At 42.1% G+C, this 14,136-nt stretch overlaps 1 protein-coding gene and 1 long non-coding RNA gene across 6 annotated transcripts in view; one reads left to right on the top strand and one right to left on the bottom strand.

Moving 5' to 3' along the window:
• The window catches only part of LOC105200380 (protein trachealess), an 83,297-nt gene that overhangs the window by 63,170 nt on the left and 5,991 nt on the right, over nucleotides 1–14,136 (bottom strand). The window lies entirely within an intron of this gene.
• Nucleotides 1–14,136, top strand: part of LOC120357526 — a 42,430-nt gene that overhangs the window by 17,791 nt on the left and 10,503 nt on the right. The gene's annotated exons all lie outside the window — the stretch shown is intronic.

Below are 14,136 nucleotides of genomic sequence, written 5' to 3' on the forward strand. Positions count from 1 at the left end.
CGTCGCGGCAGATCCGCCTATGTGTACAGGAAACCGGTGTTTCTCTATCGCTGTGACAAAGTCGACCGTCTTTTACTTATGGACATAGGTTACATAGGACGAGCTAAACATTTTACTTATCTTTAAAAGTTTGAATCACATTTTAGAGGCATGCTCTGTGAATATAATATTTTACTTACGAAACTATCCTCATTTATTTCATAATCATTGATAGTCTGTTCGAAAATGGGTTTGGTTATTACTAGTCAAAATAATGTAGTTGGCAGAAGTGAAAATTACTGGCATTGCGTTTTGTTACTTTCACCATTAAAACCAGTCAACGATCCCAAATAGTCCGAAACGTTATAAGGATTTTCAGGTTTAAAATTGCGGACATTTCAACGTTACCGCAAACTTGTAGTAACATTGCAGAAATCTTTCGTAACTTTCACATAATATTAAAATGTTTTAATGTAAGGTTTATGCAATGTTTTTTCAATCTTTAATACGTTTATTTGTTTAAAAAATAACTAGTTAAAGTCAAAAATTAAATCATGTAAAATTAACTTAAGTTAAAAGTTATCAATTTTATTACTTAACTTTTAATTTTTTAATTATCCAACCCTGCAAATAAATTACGAAAGTTTGTAACATGGTGCGATATAAGAAGTCATTGCGGTAATCTTGCGTAGCGAGAGATCTCACATAACCCAATGCGCGCGTGCACGCCGATTAAAGCCTCTCCACTCGGGTCATTGACCGCGCACGGCTTGTAAGCCAGGCGCACATGTGCTCCGTCTGGGCCGCCTCCCCACTCTTTATCGGCCGACGGAGAGTGGGGAGACGGCCCAGACGGCAAACACGTGCGCCTGGCTTACAGGCCGTGCGCGGTCAACGACCCGAGTGCGAGGACTTTAATCGACGCGCGCATTAGGTTATGCGAAGTCTCTCGCTATGTGAGACTACTACAATGATTTCTTATATCGCACCATGTTACAAATTTTTGTAACTTATTTGCGGGGTAATTAAAAAATTGAAAGTTAAATAATAAAGTTAATGACTTTTAACTTAACTTAGTTAATTTTAAATGATTTAATTTTTAACTTTAACTAGTTATTTTTCAACCATTTAAACTTTAATTTATGAACTTTTTACCTAAGTTAAAAACTTTTTACCTAAGTTAAACATTTATAAAAAAGTTATAAAAAAAATTTTTTAAGTTGGAAAAAGTAAGGAAAGTAAGAAGGCGTTTAAAATATACGTAACAAAATAATAGACATTTTAAATAAAATGGCTACAAAAGAAAAAATTGGGTTGACTGGTGGAACAAACAAAACGCCAGTAATTTTTATTTTTGCCAATTGTATTATTTATATTAGTAATAACCAAATTTATTTTCGAACAGAGGGTGAATCTCTTATTTAATACTAGAATTCACTGTGTTGTCATGCACACTATTGCCCGTGAACGCGAAACAAGTGAACTTTGAGTATAACTCATGCGCATTTCAAATATATAATTCTTAATCCAAGAATAAATAGCTTTCAAATAATGTAATTTAGTTTGTTGTAAGAACAATATGATATTAGAAATAAGAATACGATCTTAAGAATAAAATATACTTTGCACACATGTATTTTTTATTCATGTAAATGTAAGTGAACAGTTGTAATTAAAGAGAGCATTTCATACTTAAATGAAAATAAATAGTATTCAAGAATAAAAATATACGTGAATTAAGAATTAATTTTTTTTGTATGATTAAGAAAATTATTAAAAAATTACAGATTGTTTTATTTTGCATTTTAAAAGTTGTAGAAAAAATTTGGCGGTTATTTTTTATCTGGGTAAAAAATTATTTCAATAAGAATTAAACATGTGCTTTAATGAAAATCTGATTAATAACGAAATAATAAATAATGAAAAAATTTGAAATTTTTTAATTTAAGTATTTTAAATAAATGTTTTTGTGTAAACATTTTGTTTTTTTTTGTTGTAAAAAATAATTTAATTTTAATAACAAGTAGAGTAAATAAACTATAAAAATGTTATTAAATAAAAATATAATCTTGCACAGCTTTCATATGTATATAGTTCAATTGAAGTGTTAATATTAAACGCATTATCCGAGGGGGAATTCACAACCCAAAATTTTGTACACCAATGCCGATTTTTGGCATTGCTGTAAAACACTGCCGACATTTTTGTACACTGCCGACAATGCTTATTGTTAGTCAATGCCTACAATGCCGTCAATCCTATATTAAAATTAAGGCAATGCCATGCAATTATGAACACTACCGCGTGCCCATTATCATACGCCAATGCCTGCACAAGAATTCTAAAGCTTTCCCGAAGTATTCAAAAATTTTTGTGCTCAACCCCATGATCGAAAAACCGACTCTGAAGTGAGCTCACCACTCCCCAACCACTGACGACAATGCCGTCAATATTATAGGTCACTGCTTACTTTTTTCGGCAGTCCACTGCCGAAATTTTGTACACCAATGCCGGCTGTGAATTTCCCCTCGGCATTATCAAATTTTATTTATTTTGGAGAAATTGTATGTCTAGACATCTTTAATTATTTTAATATATTTTAATTTAACATGTTAGTTACTTTAGTTTATTTCAATTGCAATAGATCTAATTCATCGAAATCACAATTGCCCAAGTTTTAACGGTGATCTTTTTATAATGAGGATTTTTAATGTAAACGTCTATCGCGTGTTTTAGTGTATTGCGGTATCGTTCTCTAAGGAACCCGGCCAAAGTTGATGCTTGTATAGATATTACTAATTCGTTGCGGTGCGCCCGATCGGCGCAATGCCCCTCTTATGCTCAACCCCAAAATCCAAATCCCGTGTCGCAGCTTACAGGAAAAAGCTTTTATATGAAAGCTCGGATAGGAATAAGATCGTCGTCGTAAATTGCGCGCGAACCTAATCTTGCGGTTGAATGGTGCCGCGTATACGTTCGTTTCAGGCCTCTTTTTTCCTATTCTTCTTCGTCGAATCATAAATCCGCCCACTTCCACCCCCTTAAAAAAAAAAAAAAAAAAAAACGAAATTTATAAAATTTATCCGTCAAAAGATGCGGTGATACTAATCAGACAATTTGCTTTATTCTTTTCTTATTGAAATATATTTGAAAAAGAATTGGGAACCGCAATATCTTAGAGACTCTGACGTTATCTTGGGATAAAACATAGCTCGCGTGAGAAAGTCACGAATGGCGAGCATCGGGGGGACCAAATTTGCGACTCGTCGAGACTGCGACGATAGGGACTGCCACACGGATGAATCAGAAGAAACGCGAGAAAGTGGGGCCTGTCAGCGCGAACATGATTTAAAGCCAAATATTACGACAGAACGCACATTCCTGCGACGTCCCCGGTTAAGCGAGACGAGGGTGAGCGACACCGGGGGATGAGCCGTAAGTCGTGCAGATATGTTGGTCGCGGTTTATTACCGGGACGGCGGAATGGTCGGCGGGGTGGAGGAACATTGATTTAATGCGGGAGTAATTGGGCGGCCGGACGTCTCTATGAGCACGCCACCTTCCACCGCTAATGCGTTCCCGCCCTTCTAACCTTTCGGCTAACCACCGTGTGAGCGAGCAAGCGAGCGAGCGAACGAGCACGCTAGGTCTGGCCTTTCTCTCTTCTGCCACCCTCGCTTCTTCTTCCATCCGCAGCCGCGCGGGCGGGACGTGAGAAAGGCGAACGCTTTATTACTACTTTTATTGCTCGGCGAGTTTTAGCCGCGCGTATCGCAGGTTGGATCGGCTTATGGCGCTTATTAAACTTTGATGTCACCAAATCGCTCTTTCACTCTCGCCTGCGTCTGGCTCTTCGCTCTTCCACGCCAGTGTCGCCGTTGGCACACGGACGTTGGCAAAGTGGATGCTGGAGGAGTGGGCGGGCGTCTTTGATGGAAATCGCGATGATTTTATTAAAATTTAAATTTTCTCGCGCTACTCTATCAATGGACTTGATAAATCAAATACACCCTCCTCATTTATGGAAAGCAATAAATAGCTTTCTTATAGTTACAAATCCCTTGCCCCCCTCCCCCTTGTTAAAACGTAATCGTCAGTTAAACGACGTATTGAACACGTTGCTATGAATTTCTTAATCCATATTCATTTTGAATTGCGTGTCGTTGGAAAAACTAGGTTAAAACTGTGTCTCCTTAATTTTAAGTGCCGGCACTTGTTATAATTACTCATATTGCTTGAGCACACATATAACAGTGGAATGTGTATACTTATAGCTACCCAAGAGTAAGTTAACCGTCATTATAGGCAATCCCGTTTATCCTCGTCATCGCGTGCAGAAAATTAAAGGGTACGTCTTAAGATTTGCGTGTAATGTAGTCAATGAAACGTTCCAGGTGTTGAGATTTTATTAGCTCAAATACTCGTGAAACGCCGTGCGCAGAATGCAAATGACGCCGATATCGTAACGGCTCGACGGAAGCACCGCACCGGTTTGGGTATTTTCTACTGTTACATATTTCTACAGAGAATACGGCACGCGCGCGGAACACGCGTCTCAGCTGGCCGGGAATACACGTGTCGGGGGACTTTGCGCTACAAATCTTCCCCATGTAATATTAGAGGAGAAATTCTCGCGGGTGTTTCTCGCATTTCGCGAAACAGGATGCGGGACGAACGAGTTGGAAAGACTTTCGAAGCGACGGAGCAGCCTGTCCTCCTCGCTCGCACCATGTGTCGCTAAGGTCGCCGAGAGGAGAGGAGAGCGCGTTTCGGCGCTCGCAACGAACGAGCGAGGGAGGGACCGCAAACGTGCTCTACAAGTAGTCATAATACGTGGATCGGGGGCAGACTACTCGCACGTGGTGCGATCACGTCGAACGACGTTCAGTTCAGGCTCCCTCCGCCGCTCCCCGGTGTAAAGTTAAACTTTGGAAACGCCGGCTGCGCGAAATGTCTATCCCGGACAATGCGACGCGCGACGGTCCGCTTTCTGATCGTGCGCGCACGCACGGAAGAACGCGCCAGCTTTCGGCGATGACTGGCCAAGAAATGTTCTTCGATGTATGAAACGACGCCGTGAGAGACGCGAATCTCATATGAATGTCGATGAAAAAATTTACTTTTTTTAAATATTTTATTCTCATTTCGATATTCCACCAACAACAATCTTACTGTAACAACAAAATACATTTGCTGTGGGTAAATTCTTTAACAGTAAATTAACATATTCCTGTGAACACTTTTTTTTATTTTACCAGCAAAATAGATATCTCGTATTCTGTAACGTCAAATAGTTATCATAGCAAAGTTTATTTGCTCTTACATTATTAAATATACGGTGTAGCAGAAATGATTTCGCTGTCATAGCTAAATTTTTTTTTTTTTTTTTTTGTATAATTAGACATAATTGTTCCGTGCATTGGTTGTTTCATGCAAATGATTTACTTAATGCTCTGTTTAAGACGTTAAATTCTAGTTTTGCCATGCTTAAGAAATATCATTTGCAGCAAATTAAACGAGTCAGCTAAACGCAGCAGCGCGACGTTAACAACAGGCACTATTTTCGCGTTAGCACGCACAAGAGAATTTGAATATAGCGAAACTTTGTTACAGCTGACGGTGCTGCTTTCGTTTCGCGGATGTCATAACTCATATTCGATGAAACTTTAATTCGATTCGTTTTCAAATTTAGTAAATCGTGAAATATTACGTTAAATTGACGCCGAATGCATTATCGAATCATCATTAAAATTATATAATTTTTTATCATTGCGAAAATCATATTGAAGTTTTTATTTTGATAAAATTATTTTTATCAAAATAAAAAGACAATATTTGTACGAAATTTTATTTTAATAAATTTGTATATAATAATTTTAATACAATATCACATTTTTACATTGATGAAAATTTTTAATGCGTGATAGTTTTTAATTGTTTTTAATCTCATCGATGCAAAGACAATTTCTGGCCGGATGGGAGAAATATTAGTACAAAGCGGATTGGAAGTTTCGATCGTAAAGAGTACGCTTGATCGATGAACAAATCGAGTGATCCAAACGGTGGTTACGTATCCTCGGAGCTGTTGCCGGGAAAAAAGTTTGAGTCCCTCGCGGGACAGCACCCCGGTGCGGCGTGGCGCGGAGCGAAGCGGCGCGGAGCAGAGCGGAGCGGAGCGCGGAGCAGAGCGGAGCGGAGCGCGGAGTGCTGCCGGTCAGTGCACGTCCTCGTCGTCGTCGTCGTCGTCGTCGACTCGTTTCGGTATACCTATATGCAGGCACGACCTACGTTCCAGCGGAACGGGAGAGCGGGAACATAGCTGGCGCATTATCACATACGTTAAGTTTTTCTCCTTCTATTGGCCCAGAGCGGGGACACGAAAAACGACTGATTAATCGAACCAACACGGGAACATTCTTGCTCCGGGATAGAGAGAGAGAGAGAGAGAGAGAGAAGAGAAACAGGAGAACCAGTAGTAGCGACGGGCAGCGGTGCCCGCTGCCTGCCCCGTGCCCGCCACACCCTGCATTCGCGCATCTGCGTCCGCGGGCGCGGACAAGACGAGAGCGGACGACGAGGAGCGGAACGAGAGAAAAAGTCCCTGTCAGTACCATCGTGGGGAGTTCCACCGATCTCTTTCGTCTTCGACGAAAACCGGAATGCGTTTCTTAGCGGCCGAGATATGTTCCGAACTTACAATTAACGCGGCGCAATAGCGTACGCGGCTGGGCGCGGCAAAAAAAGCCGCGGTACCGGCTTGTAATGTGCGCGCGTTATGTTACGTCGTCGCGTGTGCAACGCCTAATTTGGGATATCCGCGTCTCTCTCTCTTTCTCTCTCTCTCTCTCTCTCTCTCTCTCTCTCTATCTATCTATCTATCTATATATCTATCTATCTATCTCTCTCTCTTTCACCTTGCGACAGTTATGAAAGTATTTCCATCGAAACAATTTTGTTTAATTTTATTTTGAGTTGCTTTTCTTCGCGTTTCTCTCACACGACCGTCCGTGCGTAAATCGACTACCTACCCCTGGAATCGCCATCAGCTTCTACCGGTGATTAGAAAAATATCGCTAACCGTTGGTCTTTTACCGTATCTCAATGTGCATAACAAATTAAAGAACATAAAATGATGTGATATAATACTCTATACGCGTACCTAATATTTTACAGCGAAACGTTAACGTTCCTCGTATGTACATGCCATTTCGCACATACCGCGCGATAGGAAAATGAGCGACTTCAACGCGATAAGATTTATATCTTGTTAACAACTCGCACGTTTATTGTCGAGGAGGGTGGTTCGGACAAAGAAAGAGGATAACGAAAGTTAAATGTAACGCTACTTCAAAGGTTACACGGAGACACGTAGAAAAGAATCGGGCAATAAAGACGGTGAGGGATATTACGTATATAACGTAGTAGCGCTACGCGTACCCACTACCTCGTGCCGGGGCCATTTCTCGTGCGGATTATTTTGACGATGTAACGAAAGCTAAGTCGTGGTTATGTTGGTGCCGTAATGCCAAACGTTATGTTGTCGCGTCGAGTCGTAAAATTCAACCTGTTAACTTCTGATCGATTCTCGGTCACGACCATATATTACAAGCTTTAATATTGAATTCCGTACGTCACTTGTGTAATAGTTTTCATTTGCCCCCGCCGATTGCGCCTCGCTGCATTTTATTTCGTTCCCTTCTATCAAGGCAATTATCAAGTTTTTCTCGTAAACTCAAAAGATGCTTTTGATAAAGATCTTTTGGAATAATGCACGTTAGATTAGGCAACGTAAAGCGGCATACAACTATCGCGGCGATGTTCCGTCTTGACGATCAATTTTTGCAACGTGAAGCTCGCGATTCAGAGCACTGCGACGCAAGCTCTGTAAATTGGCCAGGAGGAAGAAAAAGAAGGAAGCGTAGGACATATCGAAGCATTTCATCCGTAACGTCGAGATATCGGCCGGAGGTGTCGCTGGTTTTTAAATAAAAGCTCCGGATTGCGCGACTGGCAAAAAGGTGTTTGGAAAAACACGAGATTTCAATTAAAGAGACAAGCTTAGTAATGAGGCATTCTGGATTTATTGGCTCGAAAACCGTGGCGCCTAAATGTCTGCGTGTGTCCGCTCGCTCGACTAGCTTACAGCACGCGCGTACTAAGCGTATGCGTGCGTGCGTGCCTGCGTGCGTGCCTGCGTGCGTGAGTGCACGTGCGCGTGGCCGAGGCTTAGGGGGATCCCATCGGACCTACGATATGCCCGCAGAACCGCCTCATTTGCATCGGAACGAAATTCGTTACTCTTTCGCGAGATAATCATACCGTCTCGTTTGCCTGCCGATTCAGTTTCGATCGCATTCCGATTCGTTTTTGTTACTGCTACCTTCCCCAAATTCGAACGAATTTGAATCGGATCGCTCTCGCGGAGACATTGTACTACTTCGTAACGCGCACGTTTCCATTAGGGAAGAGACTCTTGAGACAAAGTTGACGAAGGTAAATTTCAAGGACATGCGTTTTACCACAAATAAGTACGAAAAATAAGTATACAACAAAGAGAAGATTACAGTATGAATATGTAATCTGACTACCTAACCACGGTAGAAAAAGCGTGTTAAGACGCTAGAAGGGGAAGGGAGAGCAACTGGTTGCGATTAGTCGATCATGACTTGGCCTCGTGAGTATAATTCGCGACATAGATATTCTCTACCGTACGTAAAACAATTCGTACCACATAATCGGGCAAATTATACGTCGTCGTCGTCGTCGTCGTTACCGTCGTCTTTACGTTCATGTAGAGTTTCCCCACTTATTCCTTCACGGTGCATCGATTAACAAGCCTCTTATCTCGTTTAAGGATTTTTATGGCAAAAGTTATGGCTCGAGTATCGCTGTCAGTGGAAGAAGACGAGGTAGGACTGAAGAGGGGGGGGGGGATGGGAAAGGGGCGCATCGTCGGCAAACGCGTCTTAAAGACACGATCCCGGAGTAATCGTCTTTCGAGCCCAGGCCCGATAAAAACGCCACGATACGAATCGGCGCGGCGGTTCACCGGCGATTAGCTTCAGGCTACGAATCTCCCTCTCCTCTCTGTCTCGTCCCACATTATATCATGTAATTTTTATCGAATCTCAAATATGATCTCACAGTGCCCATATCGCGGAAATTATGCATAAAACTTATCATCATTTATCCTGCGAGCTTATCGATTGCCGCGCGCAATAATGACCATTTCGCGAAAATCACTGGCTTCCACGCGGCTTTTCAGCCGCGCCCGGACGCGGAGCACGAGCAAATTGAAACGCGATCTCATCAAACTTCCAAGTCCATTGACGTCGTTATTATCTCGTCACGCTTATTACGGACTACATCTATTTTTAATTTGGCAAAGTTCGGAGTACAAACTCGGAAGCTTCGCGGTCGTGATCGGTTCGAAACGCAGAGCGATCGATCGCGAGTCCATATCTGGCGATTAATTGCCTCTTCCGTTGCATCGCGGAACAGCGTACTCCTTCGCGAATTACTGAATGTCGGCATCGATCCCAAAGCACAACGACTACCTGCTGGGCCGTACAGCTCGTCCCGTTACGCAGTGCTGCGCCGTATAGGAATCTTTCTTACAAGAACGAGTCTTCGTTCCCCGAAGGATTGGTAATTCGCCGATTAAATTGAAAACGCGGCGAGGCTAATTGCGCCACGTCTGTATTATTCATCGGACACCATGGGTATTTTCACAATGTGACCAATCCAGGGTTTGGCAGATTTTTTAAGAGAAAGCTATATATGTATGTATAGTGAAATTTTCTGTCAACTAAGGATGTCAATTAATAAAATTGCACCTATAATGTATATGCTTAAACATCTCTTAATCTCAGAGTTTGATTTTATAGGTTTGTACCTATGATAGCTCTTTCTTTTTTAAATCTATACATATACATATATCTATACATGAGCCAAACATGTTTTTTTTTCTATCACAATATTAAATCGACTTTGCGTTTGCACCCATACCATTACACGTACGTACCGATGGTAATAGATGGTATGTCCCGGCGACGTGTAGTGCCGCCCACGTGGTCACTTGACCTCCCTACGCCTCCGTATCTCTTAGTTAACCTTATCAACTCGATTCAACTCGACCTAACCGGTGCCGACTCACAGTTTGCTAGTGCGTAACCGGCGTATAGGCGACATACGGGCGTACATCTGTCTTTTTTTTTTCGTGTTCTATATATCATTCAATACGAATATATTATAGAAGCTGTAATGAACAATTATTAATTCGATATTAGACGGTTTCTCAAAGAAAACTCTTATCATTATTAATCAGAGCTATTTACGCACATAGATATAATAGTTTATAGTTTGATTCTTTTCTGTACCTGTACGTTATGGTAGCAATGGAACTTTAATAATTTAGAGAGAGAGAAGAGAAATGTTCTTATTATAATTTTAGATCTTTTGTCACACGCAGCAACACGAAAATATCGAGCAAATTCGTTTGCCGAAGAATTGATTAAAAAATGATACGTTGCCTAGACATCATAGATATGCAAAACGCGAGGATCAGCCGCGTGTGCCCTCGCGGGCGCGAAGACGCGAGCGTAGAGGGGTCGGAGAGCGTGTATCGATCTAATAGTAATGAGCTCGGAAGATTTTGAAATATACATTATGCGGGGATTATGGTTATGCATGCGGGAAAGGCGCTGAGAGTATTTTTCTTTTGATATACCCTTCGCACCCGGAGCGTCTTTGCGGAGCGACGGATGAGATTTGAATAAAAGTATCCGGCGTGCCGTGGCTTCGCTCCGCTCCGCGAGTCGCTCCGCTGGGGCTTGATTCGCTAGCTACTTTTTACAACTGCGCGGTCTCATTAAATATGTATAGATTCGCGCCCCGTGCACGGTCCCCCAATTCTTTATCCCCCTCCTATCCTGCCACCGATGATATAACCGCATCAGCGATTACCAGAAACATATGTTTTAAAGATCACGAGCAACCGAAGACGTCGCGCGCGCCACTACATCGTTGCATTACTTTACGCCTATAAACTACCTAGAGTGATTGTGCTCGAGATAAGACTAGTTTTGACACACACACACACTCGTGAAAGAAGTTGTTATACAAAACTGTCGAAACTCATATTGAAGTAAGCACTTTACGCGTATATAAATTACACGTCTGAATCAACGACGAAAGTGTTTCACCAGCTAAACGTGCAAACAGCATCGGGGCTAACGACTCCTGATCTATGTACTCTAATCCTAGTCCATCCCCTCTGGTCTGCGTGACCTGGATTAAACTATAGGCTCGTATCGACATCAGTTTCTCAAGGAGCTACCGGTGTTCGAATACCAGTTAATCGCGGGAAGTGGTCTAGCGTAACCATTGATATTTTCACGCTGCCCGCGGCCATCTGTAAACCTAACATTAGTCGCACAGTCGGTTTTAACGTGTTATCCAGGTAGCGGCTCGTATCGGAGCTGCAATTTCGCGTAGCTCGCTTAGGTAAAGATACTATTAGGTAACTGATAAATCAGCTCTCGTTTCACTATGTATGCTATGCGTAGTAAAAAAAATGTGCTACCGTACAATTATGATAAGTGTTAATATTTGATCGAGGATCGTTTATTAGAGATAGGTATAATATGACTTTGCGAGACCGTAATCGCGAGCACATCTCTCTGCGTTAGCGATTCTTTATTAAGACGCAATATCGGCAGTGGTTTCGTTCCTTCGCGGAACAAATGACCCGCAAGTTATCACCCTGAGAGTTGGACCCTTCCATTTAAAAAATGTAAATTCGTTAATGCAAGTAATGGGGGCGTGAAAATTTGTTTCGCTCTCTCCCTGCAGCTTTCTTCTTCTTCTTCTATTCCTTCCTCTCCCCTCCGATTTTGCGCGCCCGCACCCTATTACCTGAGACTATTATCCAATACAAAAAATCAAATAAAGTATGCTAAGTTACGCTTCGAAGACTTTGGGGAGCTCGGAAACTGCCGAGGGGTCGTAGAAACATTTTTTTTACTCCGTTCCCCCAACGTGGCGTCAACACCCGCTCGCTGACTCTACTCGCGCCGTTTCTTCGTCGCCTATTAACTTCCAACAGGCTGTAACAATGAGACGTCGCCGAAACTTTTCTCGCGATTTATAGTCATGCTCGCGGAAGGAAATTCAACTTTGCAATTTAATCGCTTCGATTGTTGCGCGTGTGCCTCGACGAATCGATTTTGCATTCCAAGACAGAGATGTCACCTCTCAATGTTGATATTTGTGAAGAAGGCATTAATTGTCGTTGAAAAGAAAAAGAAAAAAAAAATCTTTTTCCGCATATCCTTTATCACCAAGAGCACACTCTGCAAATTCGAAAGACAAATCATATTCTACACAGTATATTTCCGCGATTTAATGACCGTGCAGCCGTGTTTAAAGCCCTGAGGTTCGTGATGTTGCAAATTGCATAAGATCGAGTGTGAGCTGAACGTATACCGTTTGTGGCTCGTCCGACGAGCAGAACCGACGCGGTACGGCGACGGTGGTGGTGGCGGCGGCGGCGACGGCGGCGGTATCAGTAGCCTGTTCTTATCCGCTGATCCGCATCTACATTATTAAACTTGATTGGAGGCCAGGCCAATTCCCGCGCGAAAACGACTTATTGCAGTGTGGCGTAGTGTGCCTCGACGTTAGACCATTATAGGAAAGTGCTGTTTAACGATTCGAAAAAAGCTCAAGATAAAGCTCGATGATCGAAGAACGTCGCAGTTTCGGAACGTTGGAGCGATTACTGCATGTATTTTTTTTCTCTTATAATTACCGCGAGAAAGATACAATTTTGTAAATAAAATTATTACAAAGCTCAATAAGCAGCTTTCTTCCAAAGCTATTGTTTATTGACGAAACGCTAATTATCAATCGTAATAAACAAATCATTATTAATTTCTAAGAAAAAGTAAAATGTACGATATACCTATATTATTCATGCTCAAGAATAGCGGCGCGTTTAGATATTTCTCCCTTGGCATTAGTTGCATAAGATGTAATAAGTTTCACGTAATGCAGACGCAAAAAGATCTCGAGTCGACGCCTGGGAAACACAACACAAGAGAATCTGAAAAAGCGGCGTTTTACGCTTCAGGTAATATCATCGAATATAATGGAATGCGCAGCGCGATCGAGGGCTGTACGGTCAGTTTGCGGGACGGATAAAATCTCAAGCGTTGTGCAAGAAAATCGAGCAATCTGATCTCTCTCGCACATTGTTCTAACGAACGAAAAAGTCGGAACAAATCGCCATCTTATCGACGACGAACCGAACGGATCGAACGTAATAAATCGTCGAATGGAAACGCGATGCGACGCGTCGCGTCGCGTCGCGTCGCGTCAGAGGATTCGGCGAGAAGAATGGAAATTGATTTTTCGAGTAAGCCATAATTGCTTTCGAACGTCGAACGGAACGCGGGGCTGTGCGGCCGCGTTAAATGAAGTTCTCATAAAGAACCCGCGCGTGCGTCTGTATCACCATACTAAATTCCACGCTGCGAGCGGCCTTGATACACCAAGTGTATTGAAATAAAACGTATCAAAGTAGCGTGCAAGATGTCGGGGCCCCTCTTTTCTCAATGGGCGTTTTTCAAACTAATTAAAGTGGATATTAAATCACTTCTGCGCCACACACGCACGCACACACTCGCCAGGATTCACTGATGTACGACCCATTAATTAACGTTTCCGATGCTATAGAATATCGCTTGACTCCGTACCTCCTAAAAGATTTCCGAGATACCTTTCTGATTGCTAATCGTTACACGGATTTGCAAGAAGCATGAACATTGCCATGCAGCGTCGATATAATTCGTTATACAGTACTTTCTGCATTTCGTTCGTTCCTCGTCCGGCGAAATATTTGACGATTATTATCAAAGAATACACATTAAATCTGTAAACGTTTTCCTAACTAATAATCGTTCCAGAATTGCCGAGATAATAAAAGTTGATGAGGCGAAAGAAGAGAAAAAGCAGAAAAAAAGACCGTCTAACGTCTCGGGGGGGAATTCGCTAGCTAAAAAGGCTGAAAAGGATCAAAAGAACAATGCTGTCCTCGTGTGCTTTTTACATTGCACAAACGGGTTGCGTACGATCGACGCGCGACCCGATCATTAC

This window comes from Solenopsis invicta, chromosome 4 (genome assembly GCF_016802725.1).
Source record: "Solenopsis invicta isolate M01_SB chromosome 4, UNIL_Sinv_3.0, whole genome shotgun sequence".
Lineage (NCBI taxonomy): Eukaryota > Metazoa > Arthropoda > Insecta > Hymenoptera > Formicidae > Solenopsis > Solenopsis invicta.